The 14472-nt window shown below is 48.0% G+C and overlaps 1 protein-coding gene across 1 annotated transcript in view; it reads right to left on the bottom strand.

Moving 5' to 3' along the window:
* LOC119453483 (ankyrin repeat and fibronectin type-III domain-containing protein 1) overlaps window positions 1–13958 on the bottom strand; it is a 160055-nt gene extending 146097 nt beyond the window's left edge. The window contains exons 1-2 of the mRNA XM_049668175.1: window positions 13935–13958; window positions 8457–8543 (exon numbers count right to left, since the gene is read on the bottom strand). The gene's annotated coding sequence lies outside the window, so the exon portion shown is untranslated. The remainder of the gene's footprint in view (window positions 1–8456; window positions 8544–13934) is intronic.
* Between the last annotated feature and the right edge of the window lie 514 nt (window positions 13959–14472).

The raw sequence follows: 14472 nt of genomic DNA, 5'->3' as shown, positions 1-14472 counted from the left end.
TAGCACCACAGTGTTATTTTTAACGCTTCGTCGGCTCAGTGAAGGGATTCGTGCTAGGTCGTCGTCGTTCAATACGAATTTCCCCCATTGGAGTCTTGAGTGGCAGGGTTACATAGTGTTCTTTTCGCCGTTCCAATCTGACTGAATGAGTTTTCTATAGCCTGCGTGTGATATAGTTCAAAACGCATTGTACCATACGTAGAACCACGCTATATCTAGCCGCGGTTAACAAGTAGTATTGCGCTATACCTACGCGACGTCGCTTTCCAAAGTTCCCACTTATTTAAGCTAAACAGTTCTGCTAAAATCGGCATAGTGGAGAAAACTTGAAATCAGGAAAGAATGACATCCACATGAAAGCATAGGCTGTTGCTGATCGAAGCAAGCATATACGCGACTTCAACAAGCACTTACAGTTCTTTTTAACTGCGTCATGCATCCTGAGCGCAGAGTATTTGAAAGCAAATACAATATTGTGTCTCTTTGTCGGCGTCATCGAGTTGTTGTTGTTCTTCTCCCGGTTTTGCTTTACTTTTTAATTTTTTAGGATACTCGTACAACTGTTCCGAATATTAGTTCAATGTTTTAAATCCGTTTCTGTAGAAATATATTGATTAAAACATTTCACCCACAAGACCACATAATGAAGAGGAAGGAATGATTGGCGGACAGCGTAAATGAAGGGAACAGGAGGGAACACGAGAGGTACTGCACATAATACTTTCGCACGTCACTGGGCGTTCTACATGGAGCTGCCTCATCGTCAACAACCCGAATGTCTGTTTCAAGAATAAAAACAACGAAAGCCCATAACATAAAGTATGCGTTATTGGAACTCCTTGGACGATACAGGAACAGATATTCATGCTCGGATCGTATTGTTTACTGCACCTTGTGGATGTCCGCTGAAGTTATTTGCCAAGGAACAATCTGGCAAGTAGGCCAAACTGACAGTAGAAAAGTGCTGTTCCAGCATCTGCTAATGGCACGATGTCAGTTTCAGGGTCCAACGTTACACGACGTCGGTTCGTCTGCCATCCTTTCTCAATCAAAGCGAATCGTCCAGCTTGCGCGTGTAAACGACCGGGCCACCAGAAGCAATAAACTCCGCGCCTTTGGCTTCGTCTATAGTGCGCTACGCATTCGCTGCTCAGCAAGCTTCGAAAAGCGCAACGTTTACCCTGTTCATGAGCCACCAAGAGCAGACGGAAACAGTCGTCGGAGAACTAATGAAAGGTCACTGGGCTGATTGGTCTGACATGGTAAATATTACAGAGCACCAAGATAAGGCCACAACACACAGAGCGCCGACTTTCCACTACACATCAGATGAAACCCTTCACTACGGGTTAGGCCTTTGTTTAGGAGACAGCGAATAGCAGGTCGCAAGCGATTTCGTTAACCCTTAGACAACGTCGCAGAACCCATTTCCACTGTGCTCCGCAGGGGCACACCCAGGAAGCGCAATCAGTGCAATAGAAGATTAGGGTGAGCGTTATTAGTCTGACATAAGGCTAAAAGCAACGCTGAATGAAGGGACTACAGGAAAAACGCAATCACGGGCAACGAAACGAAGGAGGTAACATTATTGCTAATAATCATGTAAACATATACAAACAGCGCGAAAAGAAATAGTAGTGGCCTAAAATTGTCCCGAAACTGAATTCGAGCTTAAGCACATTTGATGCGGACAATGACAGTTTTTTCTTCTTTCAGTTTTTTGTTTCACCTCATTTCACAAAGTTTCCGAAAGGGCAAGCACATGTATCAACGTCATATTTTGTTCGACAGCAGTAAGATTTCTGGCTAGACCACCTCTTCCTCCTCACGCCACTCGCAAAAAATCTTCGCCCGTTATCCCACCCTCACTATAGATTAGCAAACGGGATTTTATTTTTCCCTCGGTCTTTTCTATTGCATTTACTGCGGGCACCCCTTCCCACTAAGCCCGTCGTGACTACGCCCTTAGCTAGCAAAAAAGCAAACAGAGCGGACGCAGCTTGCGAGCTAAGAAGAGCGCCCCGACGTAAACAGCCACTGACACGCCGTCCGCGCTGTTGTTACAATGGTCGACGCAGACGCAGCCGCCGCTCCCAAAGGAGTCTGTCTGGCTCGGCCGCGCCGTCTAGCGCGGTTGCTTCACGCTCGTCCCGACGGAGGCGATTTCACGGGCGGCCTGCGTATACAGTGCGCGGCGTTACCCGCCTGCTACCGTGTCGCTCATCCGCAGCGTTCGGCTCGAGTAAACCGTCACACGACGGGGCCGGGCATCGTGCAAGGCGTCGGCGTTCATTATAGGAACGATACGGTCTGCCGGAAAGGCGGTGGGGCTCCACCGGGACGACGCACTCGGTGCGAGCGAGCGGCATCCTCGAAGAAGGGGCCCGCTGCGTCTAGCGTGTTCCACGAGGCCTTCCGGCTGACGAGGCTAATCGCTCACCCGACGAAGGGGGTCCGTTAGGGCGTCGCCGCGCTCCCTGGAGGCGACAACGGTCGAGAGTCTGCGCGCGCGACACGCCATCTCGTCGGCCGCTAAGACGAGGAAGGCGAATAACGAAAAAAAAAAAAAAGTAGACGGAAGATACGCGTCGGAGGTGAAGAGTCCGGACAAGATTGGCGACGGTGAACGACAGGTAATAATAACAGGAAATCAAGGAGTAAAAGATAGACCAAAAGAAGCGACAACGACAAGCGACCCTCATTTAGGCAGGTAAAAAAAGAAAGAAAGAAACACTGATAAAAAGAAGGGTGGAGAAAGGGGTTAAAGGACGTCCCGACTGCTCCATAAGGAGGGCCAGAAATGACCTTCTCTAGGACGCCAGCGGTTGCGCCACGGCGACAATCGATATATAGAAGAAGAAGAAAAAAAAAACAGAAAACCTAATTAGGAAACACAGAAAGCGATGGAAGCGAGATAACCGAACGTAACGACCGAGAAACCATTACGCGCGGAGGAGAAAACAATGTTCTGGTGGCACGAGGTCGAGGCCGGAGCCAGCGAGGCGGCAGGCGACGACGCCGCGATTGCAGGAAGGCCGTAAGCGCACTGCGCGGTGGCCGCAACGACGCGTCAAATTGCTCGACGCCCCTGCCCTGCCCTGCAGCTGTCCCTGCTCGGCCGGAGCCCTAATTCGCCGCCTGATGGCTCGGACTCGGAGTCCCAATACGCGCCAGCGACCGAAGCGTGAAAAAACAATGAGGCTGAGGCTTCTAACACACTTCAGACAAGTTGGAAGCAACAATTAAGGAAGTCGTGGACAATTTCTTAAACTTTTCCGCCCGGCACTATACTAGAGTTCCGGAAGTGGTTGTTGGTTGCCAAGTTCACTCGATGGATTTCGAGCCGGACATTTGGCGCGTGCAAGAAGTTTGCCGGGCATCGCGTTGAGTAAGGAGACAAACGCTGGTTGGGCGCTTCTTGTTTCCGCTTAGTTTTACTGCGCCAGAACCACATTTCTGGTCTATCGTTTCCTGCTCCGGCGAACAGAAGGGGGCCTTGGAGGCAGGAAGCTGTGCTCAGAAATCGATAAGTAGCGATGACCGCAGTCGAGCACGTGTATTATATACGACCCCTCCATGCCGGACCACTTGGTCTCGATGAGCCATTCTCGGCAGAGGAGGCCCAATCTGGAAGAAGCAAATGTTGCAGCGGCAGCACGTCGCCACCGCTGTATAAACGACAAACAACGCGAACGAGTTGTCGATGACGTCGTGATATTCATTATTAACATTATTGTGTAATAGCACTGTACCGGCGCGCCAGTATTGAGACTTTATGGGGTCCTTCCTGGGCACGGCAGTTAAACCACTCATTGACTGAATAGAGCAACGAAACGACATAATTATACTGCCCTGTGACACGAACAAGTTTGCGACACACTTGATAACATTACTATACTATAAGATTAATGAAAGAAAATGATCCAACTAAACTGCTTTCAGACACTAATGAGGCACGTGGTTAGTTACCTATTCGTAGCTTATAAAAGTAACGTTCTGCTTTAATAGAGCTATTATACCAGATCCTAACATATGCTGTCCCTTTATATTGTGAAGCCTACCGACAAAGATCAAAAGGGGAATATGAATGGAATGAGCGTCGCCAGAGAACAGTATCTCCGCAGTTCTCGGTAACCGCCACCTGATTTCCCAACAGAATGGAGCAGGAAAGGTTCTGTACTTGGACACAGTCGAGCACGTATCATTGCTTATAGAAGAGAGCTTTCAGATAATCAATATTTACCGCCGATAATGCGCGCGAAGGTATTATTCGAAAACAGAAGTCAATTCAATGTGAAACATAATTGCGCTATAAGGACGCACGCAAAATACGGACACTAAGAAAAACCTCCTCGACGACACGGACGGTAATAATGTCTCACAGACGTTGACAACTAGGCCAAGAACAAGTTCGTTTAAAAGAATTCGCTGCTCTTGACACGTTATATCGTTATCTTTATAAAATCAGCGAAATATAAAATCAGCGAACGCGTTGCAAAATAGCCTCGTCGGCCACATGTTGCGCGACATCACGGCGAGATGAGAAAACAGAAGGAAAGAGGGACACCGGTTTCATGTATGCTTGCACCCCCCGTGCCGAGCGTTTATACATACCAACAGTTTCTTCAATTTTAACTTTCTTGTTGCACGCTCGCGAACAAGAACCTTTTTATTACAATTTTATAGGGACGCACAGTATCAACCGGAACCTTGGAAGCATTCTGAGTAAACGGTATGACAGGTTACCATGATTGGCCCACTATATTCTTCTGTTCTTACGCGCTCGCATGCTGTATCAGCAACTGTTCTTACACCCGTGGTATTAACGTTACAAACCACGGTTTCCGAAGGAGCTGTAGAAAGAACGGCACCACTCTATCCTAATGTATGCGTATCTTGCCGCGGCACTGCAACATGCGGACTCGTCGACGCTGCGTCTGCCAGCCACTCACGTGCTCCCTTTCATAACCATGACGATTGTACCTTGTAGTAGCATGGGCCTACATTCGCCGTTCCTTAGCTTGCAACGTTTCTGACTCCACTGATCCAGCGATGTAACTAGCCATGTAATTAAATTTATATCGAAAATCAATTTCGCGAAATATGTGCGCGGAAGACGTGCCCTCCACAAAGCCACTTTCGCCACAAGCAGGGTATTGGTGAGGAGAAGCGCTCTTCCAGGAACTAGAAAAAATTGTGTTGGTCAATAATTCCTGTCCGCAATGTTAGACAAATTGTAGCAAAAGCTGTACAGCGTTGAAAAACGTTACACTATGTGGCGAATCACGTATTGCATTAGACAATCCCTATCACTCACCGTTACTCTTACGTGTGCTTTGATGAACGGGTGGCGCAGTTTAAACACATCGACAGAATCCGTGGCGTTATTTTAGGCAACACCGACTTCGGATTAGGCAGTCACTCGAACACAGGCTGGCATGCTGGTTATTATACAGACAATAAAACAATTGGTGTGTCACCAGATTGAAATATTTGGTATCTCGGAACAAAACCTCGTGCACAACGCACCATCTCAAGGTATTTGTATATACAAAGCTTACACGAGAAATAGGGTTTACGACGAGAAATGACTTTCAATCACATTTTGACGAATGACACCACTACATTCCTTTGACTATGGGGCGATGCAGTGTATAAGTTTTATGTCAATGTGTCATCTATTCAAAAATGAAATTTAAAAGATGATTTGGGGATAGTGGCGCACGAAAGGTTGTAATCACGTTGAGTTTCCTGGTTTTTAAACCTTTTGCTAGCCGGCTTGCATCATACAGGGTTTTTATGTATGTGTTATGTATATGTATGTAAATTCAGATCTTCAAAATTTCCATTGGCGGCTTGCTATCGGGCCTGGCTTAGACGTGAGTACATGCGGTACATATTCTGCACGTGTTCACACAGCCCACAGTCAGAAAAAACAGCTCATACGCGGTACAGTACGTGTCCGCGGAAACCCCACCGCGATAACCAGGAGGTCGATAACCAGGTATTAGGGGAACATAGCCGCTATCGACACAAGGACACGGTTATAACAGCGCGTGGCCTGCACAAAGTGGGTTGTCCCCTCAAATCTAGGCTCCTGCTCTCGCTGTCTAGGTATTCTTCGGCCGCGCATCTATACAAGCACATGGAATCGGTGGAGTGCCTGACCGCAAACACGCATACAGATGCGAGCGAGCAAGCTCTATACAGCGTCTACGCATCGAATCACCCACCCAGCTCACACTATCGTTCTGCACGAAGCGCGCTTTCCTCTGGAGTAATCAGAGTGCCATTCTTGCGACGCTAGCACTTCGCCTGCAACACGTCGAAAAGGGGGGTGGGGGGAGTGAGCAGATAGGAAGTGTACGCAGAAGTCAACGAGAGCAAAGTGAGAAAGGAAGCAGGGTGGCCGCCGCAGCCACGGCCGTAATAAAAATTTACGGCGCCAATATCGGAGGAGTCGTCGTTGACGACGTCGTCGGCATCGTCGCGGCTTTCGCTCGGTGACGGCACCTAGCGGCTATTACTCGCATCTGGCTCACATTTCCTCGGCCCACAATCCCTGGCCGTTTCCGATCGCACCATTCCCCACTCTCTTATTTTTCGCGGACAACCAAGCCAGCCTGTTGGATCTCGCGGTGCCCTCCCTACTCCCTCTCTACCGTGGTCGTCCCAATGAAAGCTCGGCGACCTCGGCAGAATCGTCTTAGGGTTAAACAAAAAAAGAATGGAAAAGGCGCATTTGCGCAATAGGAGCACTGTCCGGTGGCAGTGACGACGGCTCTTCGAGTCACCCGATTGCGAGGAAGGCTCTGCCTACGTTGGACTTTTCACGCGTTTTCTTTGGATAGCTACCCTCCCCCTTCGGCTTGACACCACCAATTTGTTTTCCTCTCCCGCTCGAGTTGTCCGTCTTCGTTAGGGCTTCCTCCCTCGATTACGAGACGCACGGCTCGGACTGAGCGACCGGGCCAACGTCACCGGAATGTGGTCGGTCGAACAAAAATGTTAAAAAATACATATATAAATGAGCACGTGCGTGCTCTTAGTTCTGGCTCAGCAATAACCTCTCTTTCGTATGTCGCTTTTGGGTATACCGCTGTGCCGCACATTACGTAAGCATTCCCGATTATACTTTAGCGCCGTCTCAATCAAGTCCTCCGTGGTGCGAAAGAGCTAATGTCCTTGCGACTGACGGCCATCTGAAAAAGGAAAGCTTAGTAATGTCGTTTCATCGGAGTGAGTCAATTGGATTATTCCAGGCTCTCAATACTCTCGTATGTACTGAAGGACTCCGCTCCTGGCACTATTTTCGGATTGCGCTTTCGTAGAAAAGTGACCGCGCAAACTAAGGTCGCCACACTTGAACATTTTTCCTTCATACTGACCTGCACATTGGTGGTGAATGCGACCTAAACGCGTTTTTTCCGACACCGAAATGGAAGCAGCGCGTCCGTTTTGTTCCTCTATTGCGGTAATATTTGAACATGAACATCGTGATTTTAACATAGCAGCGTACTTCTTTCTGTTTTATACGTCTTCTGTACGTCGCTTCTTCTTTTTTCTTGTTAATTAAATGTAAAAACTAACCCCAGGTAAGGCCGGCTCTCCCAAAATCATAGGTAGAAAAACTAACAGAAAGAAAAGTAACGAAAATACAGAACACTGTCAAAACCCTACGATGAAATTGCAAAACAATAACAGAGCAACTACGCAGATCATTGAGAAAGCAGAATCCGAAAGAGGTGAAGACATACACAAGCCTTTTCAGTCAAAATTCACTCCAAGTACATCAGAGAAGTGCAGGGAATCCAAGTTTGGAACAGTGTTTGTTTCGTTAATTTTTTTTAACCACCGCGCAGTCAGGCAACTGGATTTCATCGAAGTGTTTAGCTCTGTGTCTCCTATTTTTCTGTTCACTTCGATGTTTGAGGCAATGTTAATATCGTTTAATGAGCGCGGTGACCGCTTTTCTCCCGACTGCTCTGCCCATGCTATCCTTTACAGCTTCCTCGATTACTGACGCTAGTTTCGAGACAAATCAAAACCTTAACATTTCGCGGGCACTATTTATAAATCAACTGTTGTAAATCATCCGTGTGACGTGGTACTTCAGGCGGGCGGACTGGGGCATGGTCAAAGCGCGAAGACTGCTTGAAAGCGATAAAAAAAAAGTGTTTTGAAGGAGGAAGTAAAGAGCATGTAACGTCAACGTGATTTCGTATGTCCTGTAGTGAAGCGAATTATTTCTTCACGTGCCTGCAGATAAAGATATAAGCAACTTTCTCCGAGTTATAAAAATTACGCGAGTACGAATCAGCCCGATTGCTGAAAGAGACACCAGCAAAACTGTTATCTGGAAACTGTTATCGGCGCCGTCGATCGGCACCCGAGCGGGCGCAATCAAACTGCGTTCGGTCCCATCGTTTCCGACTTACTACTTGAGCTGTCCTGACCTCGTGTCCGCAGAGCACCGCCTGATGGACTGCGGCGAGTCAGCAGTCGAGGCTGCGGCGGAGATGCCTCTGACTTGTCCGGTGAGCCTGCATGCAACGGTTCAATAGGTGTACTGTAGCTTCGGCAGTACAAGGACCCTCAAGATCTTGCACATCTTGTGACCTTGCACGACGCAGAGCGTAGCCAACTCTACGGCTAGCCAAGTTCATCTCCGTAGCCAACTCTACTACCTCCGACCACGTTCCGCTTCAGAGTTAACTCTAGCTATGGCCAAATTCAGCTGCGGATCCTCAGGTCAAGCTCAGCTCTGTAGGTAACTCTAGTTCTGGCCAAGTTCCCATCTTCAAAGTGAACTCTAGCTATGGCCAAGTTCCGCTGCGGAGCCAACTATACCTCAGGTCAAGTTCATCTCCCTAGTGAACTCTACCTCCGGCCAAGTTCAGCTTCAAGGTTAACTCTAGCTATGGCCAAGTTCCGCTGTGGAGCCAACTATACGTCAGGTCAAGCTCATCTCCGCAGTCAACTCTAGTTCTGGTTTCACTGCGGACTAACTCTATCTCTTTCCTTTTTTCAAACTTTGACTTCAGGTTGTGGTTTCTATTGGTAATTTCTTCTCCATGTTCCTGTGAATGTTCTGTCATCTTAGCATAGCTAGTCTACTCTATCGTCGTCATCTTCACCCTCACTTTCTTCCTTTTTCCTTCTCCACCTTTCCTGCTCTATACACAGATAAGCACACCAGACCCAGCGCAACTCCTGTAGGCCGCTCAGCTTTTCTCTCTGTGTTCAAATTCTCGCTCTCTGATCAACACTGCAACACCAGCGCCCGCTGGTGTAGGCTTTCTTACAAAGCGCGCTTCCGCTAAGCTGCGCCTTGACTCTCCTTCAGCGCGTTTTCGCAGCAATTAGCGACTTCGGTGTATATAGTGGCCTCATATTGCCTCTCTTAATGATATCGTCTATTCAAGGCGTTCACAGTGCGACTGCGTGGATGCTGTTGTCTGTGAGAAAAAGCGATTTATTTAAAGGCAGCTATTGCTTGTTGACATTATGCATATATCTCTGTGACCATGGAGTGTTATTTCCTTTCTTATCTTGAGTACATTATAACTGACGTACATGTACTATTCATAGCAATGTAATTTTATTCCGCACTGTTTAAAGCGTTTCCTCTTGTTTTGCGTACTAGCTGTATAGCTGTTTTCGTAGCTCAGTATAAGCCTAGACGTTCTGTTCAATTGTGGCAGACATATCCGTCTATCTGACTATGCATAGAGTACGGCAGGCTATGTTAGGCTTCGATAATAGAAGCTGAGCTTAAGATTGGGAGTTCATACGTGGCAGATATAGCCGATGTAAATACGCTCAGCGTACCGCAGCCTACTCTAAATTTATGTGATATTTGATTTCAGAATTCATACATAAATCCGAGCTTTTTATCGCATTTGTCGTTTTTCTTTCTCTTTTTCCTTTCCTTTTTTTTCTTTTTCGCATTAGTCAGTGGGATTATTGTTTGTGGATGTTTCTGGGATAGCCGGCCAGACGGTGTTCTATGTTCCCAGACTCACATCATTTAGTAAACAACAAGAACAACGACACCATGATTTCGTCGGGGCCAACGCAACCCACTGAGCATGCATGTGACGTAATTAGTGACCTATCATGGCGTAAAGACAGCGCAAAGGCGGCACAGCACTGCGTCGAAACACCCGGTCTTGTTCGCACACGTGACCAGAACGCAATGGCCGCTAAAAAAAAAAAACAGCGCCTCACTATATCGTAGATTACGTAAACATCGCGACGCGATTTAAAGCAGTCAGTCGTATTTCAACAGGATACAGTCTGGAAGGTAGCTCGTTATCACGGCTAAGATTAATTCCTTTACCTATAAGAAGGTTCCTACAACACATCATAAATTTATAAAGCATTAGTAGCAAAATATGTGCTAGGTTTTCCTCAGCCGTACAGTTGTTTTATAAAGCCGTTTTGCCACGCTATATATTTAACGGGTTCGTTTTGAGAAGAACACTCCACGAAACGGACCACTGAGCACAGGCAAAAGCTCAGTCCCTGACGATCTCGTATTGGCGAAGCACAAGCGAAATCAAAAGTAGGAGCACGAATGTAATTACGTGAGTACGCCTCGATGGCAGATTATCGGAGGAGCTGGGTGCCCGACGGAGCTATCTCTAATTCTCTACTTAAAACGAGAAGATCACCCTCGGAGAAGCGTCGTCGGAGCGGAACCTAAGAAGCTCGGCACGTAGCAGGAGAGCGCTGGCGGCGATCTACAGAAGACGAAGAAAAGCCGCAATCCGCGGGGCTTGGACGCACCGATACGTGAAAATGAGTTAACCTTTCTCATAATGTCTCTTCCACAACAACTGTTACTTTTCCTTTTCTTTTTTTTCTTTTTTACCGCAGCGCTGGAGTTCTCAATTCGGTGTTAAGAAGGTCGCTCAAGAACTCTTAGTATCCCGCTCACGAAATGCTTCTAGAGAAAGTCTAAGTCTGTGTCGACGCAATACCGTAAAAAGACAAAAAAAAAAAAAAAAGACGCGAAAGCGAAAGAATACAATAAAATAAAGGTAAAAAAAAAAAAAACGTCTGCAATCCTGGAGAGCATTAAGGAACACTTACACGCACGAGATGTCGCTGCAGTTTTGTTTTGAAACGACAACATTGCAGGTCATTTACAGATTACTCGCACTGCACGTTCCTATAAACTGAATGACGCCGGCGCTTTAAAACTTTATCAACACTTTAAAGGAACAAATCAACAGTCTGTTGGTGGGACTCGGCACAATAAAACGTGTTTTGAAATCTCCTCAGTCAGCGTTGCCCGTACACTGTAGCTTGTCCACACTGTGTTCGGATTTCGAAAGTATACGGTTTGTTGAAATCGACCCTCTTATTATGCACGACGCAAGGCAGCAGCGCTCTCAGAGGTTCCCGATTGCGTGGTCGCGTGGAAGGTTCGGATAGGAGTCGCACTGCAGCCGCAGGCATAAGCGTCTGTTTTCTGACAGTGCCGAAGCACCAATGCAAAATGAAACATTGCTGCCATTTCCAGCATTGTTATATGTTGGGCTGCCTGCAGGGCGCAGATAGATTTTCGCTGTGCTCTAGTTTTCCGTACAAGTTTATTCGGTGGCGGAGATGACCGCCGTTAATTGACGGCAGCCTTTCGCCTTCCTGAGCTTCACTGCATCACAAGAAGTGAGCTTGCGAACGAAGCGACGACAAACACACACACGAAAGACGGCACGTGGGAACTTGTTTAGAGAAAACACAATGTGGAGTGACTTGTTATTCAGACACGAGATAAGTATGCCTGAGGACACGATCATCGAATGCAACGCTAGCCCAATTTAATAGCTGGTGTGTGCAAGAGTCCCTATTACAACGCTACCTCGTTCCGCGTATGGTGTTCAACGGCTTCGAGGGCAGGGACATGCTCTGTCATAGCGCCTAGTTCTGAGTTCACGCGACGCTTTGTATTGCATGAGTCTACACGATCTTGAAAACTAATAGTCACGGTAGGAAGAATTACGAACATTGTTAACATCATAAAGGTAATTTATTGCGCATGCAGACTGCGTTGCAACATGTACTACATGGCTCAGCCACAACAACTTGTCGATAGGCAAAGGCAAGAAGCTCGTTGACGTGATCTCGATGCCGACGGGCCGAGTCAGAATTTGAGCTGACTCGAGAGCGTTCATGCATACTGCCATGAGTGACCTCTTATACTCAGTGCTCCGGTGACCGCTTTAACCAAATTATAACTGATATAAAACTACCGCAAGTAATTGCTGCATCGGAAACTTCGCGAACATTATGGCGTCGTGGTTTGCTTTGAGAGCGAGATTAATGCACGTTAATAAGATCGCACGGAGGTCGGCCCAGCGACTGCGGTGCAATCTATTATTATGGGTGCACAAATCACGGGCATTCTCTATAGCCCCGTCATACAATTAGACGTCTGCAGCCTGCTCGTGCCATTATCATTGCCAATTAAGCGTTCCCTAACTTACTCGGCGCGAGTTAGCCCATTAAAAGCTTTGATTCCTAATTCGCACACTTGTGGTAGTATTTCCTGCCCCCTCACTGCAACCACGCCATGAAACTACATGAACCCGTTCATGTCGAGCCACGGGTTCATGTCAAGCCGATACATTATTGGCGAAAGAAGGTATACTGCGCAGAAGTCATCGCGGCCGCCCATGAACGGCTGATTCAGTGCCACAGCGTTTAAAACGCAGCTTGCGAAACGCGTCGGAAATAGCCGTCCAGTTTCATCTGGCGGGCCGACCCGGCCAAGCTCGATGCTCATAGATGTCGGCCGCCGCGATTGTACGCGAGCCCTTACGCAATCCGACAGGCCGACGCGCCATGATTTCGTCTGGGGTTCGTGCACGGAAAGGAATTAGAGCTTTTGTTTCAGTGCCAAGACTCGCCGTCTGGGACGTGACGGTTGTAAAGTATACTGGCCCAAATAGCGGCTGCTTGAAGTACGAAGAAACACTGCCTACCAGCGGAATTTATACGCGAACAGCAAGCACGCAGGACTGATGCTTGAGTGCAACAACTCTGATGCATGAAGCAAGCTGTTCTGGGAGACTACACGTATCACGATGACAGAGCATTAGCGCAGAACACGTGCGCAAATGGCAGAGCGTCCTGTATTGCGTCCATTAAGCAGGGCGTGTGAAAAGTGCGTGGTTTTCTGTAAGGGAGGTAAATTGCAGGAACACTAGCCATAATCAAGACTGCGTCGAAGCATCGGCTGGCCATGTGACGAACTTTGTCCTGATTTAAAGCATAAACTCGCTAACAGTAAAATAACAGTAAAGTTAAATATAAATCTTTCTAATTTACGCTTTGGCCGTACATGTCTTGATCAATGATATCAGTGGTATCAATGGTAGGTAATATGGCGGGCCCGTGATGTCGGTCGATCACGTACTGGGGATATCCCTTTGAGGACACTGACTAGTCCAGCGGAAATGGCTGCGACGAAAGCGATTGTACCAGCTCCCGTAAGAGCTGTTTTCAGGTCGCACAATTCTTAAATGTAACGACAGTACGGCTACTCCTATGCGCCAAGGCGGACTCAACCTAACGAAAAACTCAAAAGTATAACTCTGAGAGTGATAAGGATCGTAATTACAGCTCTTTTGTTCACCCTGTCCTTAGATGGAAAGCAGTTATCTCTACAGCAGGTATACAGTGCAAAGTCGGCTAACGCAAGAAACAGGCAAATGGAGATTGCTCGGAGAGGCCTTTCGCGTCCTGCATAGATGTGATAATGACGATGATGACGGTGTTGATGATGGCGGCAATGACACTTTCGATCTATGTCTGATATAGCGTGCCAACAATAGTTTATGCGCCTACAATTTACTAGCGTGCTCACGCATACATGTAATCTAATGGACGGGCTCGTGTGCGCATGCCCCAGAGTATGTACCGACCTCTCCGGGAGTCGCCCTGCGCCTGCTTCTTCTTGGCGTGGCGCTGCCGGTGCTGCTGCGTCATGGCGCCCGCTGCTCCAGCCACGACGGGCGGCTGCGTGCCGGCGTCCAGCTGCGCCTGGATGATGCACAGGCTGGGAGTCACGATGGCCGGCAGGGTGCGCGCCCGCAGCAGCGGGGCCGGCTTGCGCCGAGAACCGGACGACGACGCCGAGGAGCCGCCCAGCAGCAAGCCCTGGGCCAGGCACGAGCCGCCGGCTGCCGACGAGGAGGTCGACGAGACGCGCTCCGACACCTGGCTGCAACGGGAGCGAGAAGAGGGTCTCGGGTCAGGCCACGGTTACGCCAGGAATCCGCGTACATACAACACGTCATGTGGAATTTTTGGTGCTTGCTTGCTCAACATGCTTATTTCTTTCTTTGGATGCGATAATCCGCTTGGTATCGACCACATGAATCAAAGGGCAAAGAGGTGGGGTGTAAGGATTAGCGGTTTCAGATATATTGAGCCAAGTCGCCTCGTGCGTACATACAGAAA

Source organism: Dermacentor silvarum, chromosome 5 (genome assembly GCF_013339745.2).
Source record: "Dermacentor silvarum isolate Dsil-2018 chromosome 5, BIME_Dsil_1.4, whole genome shotgun sequence".
Taxonomy (NCBI): domain Eukaryota; kingdom Metazoa; phylum Arthropoda; class Arachnida; order Ixodida; family Ixodidae; genus Dermacentor; species Dermacentor silvarum.
The sequence above is the reverse complement of the archived record's forward strand: the minus strand, read 5'-3'. Positions and strand labels throughout refer to the sequence as shown.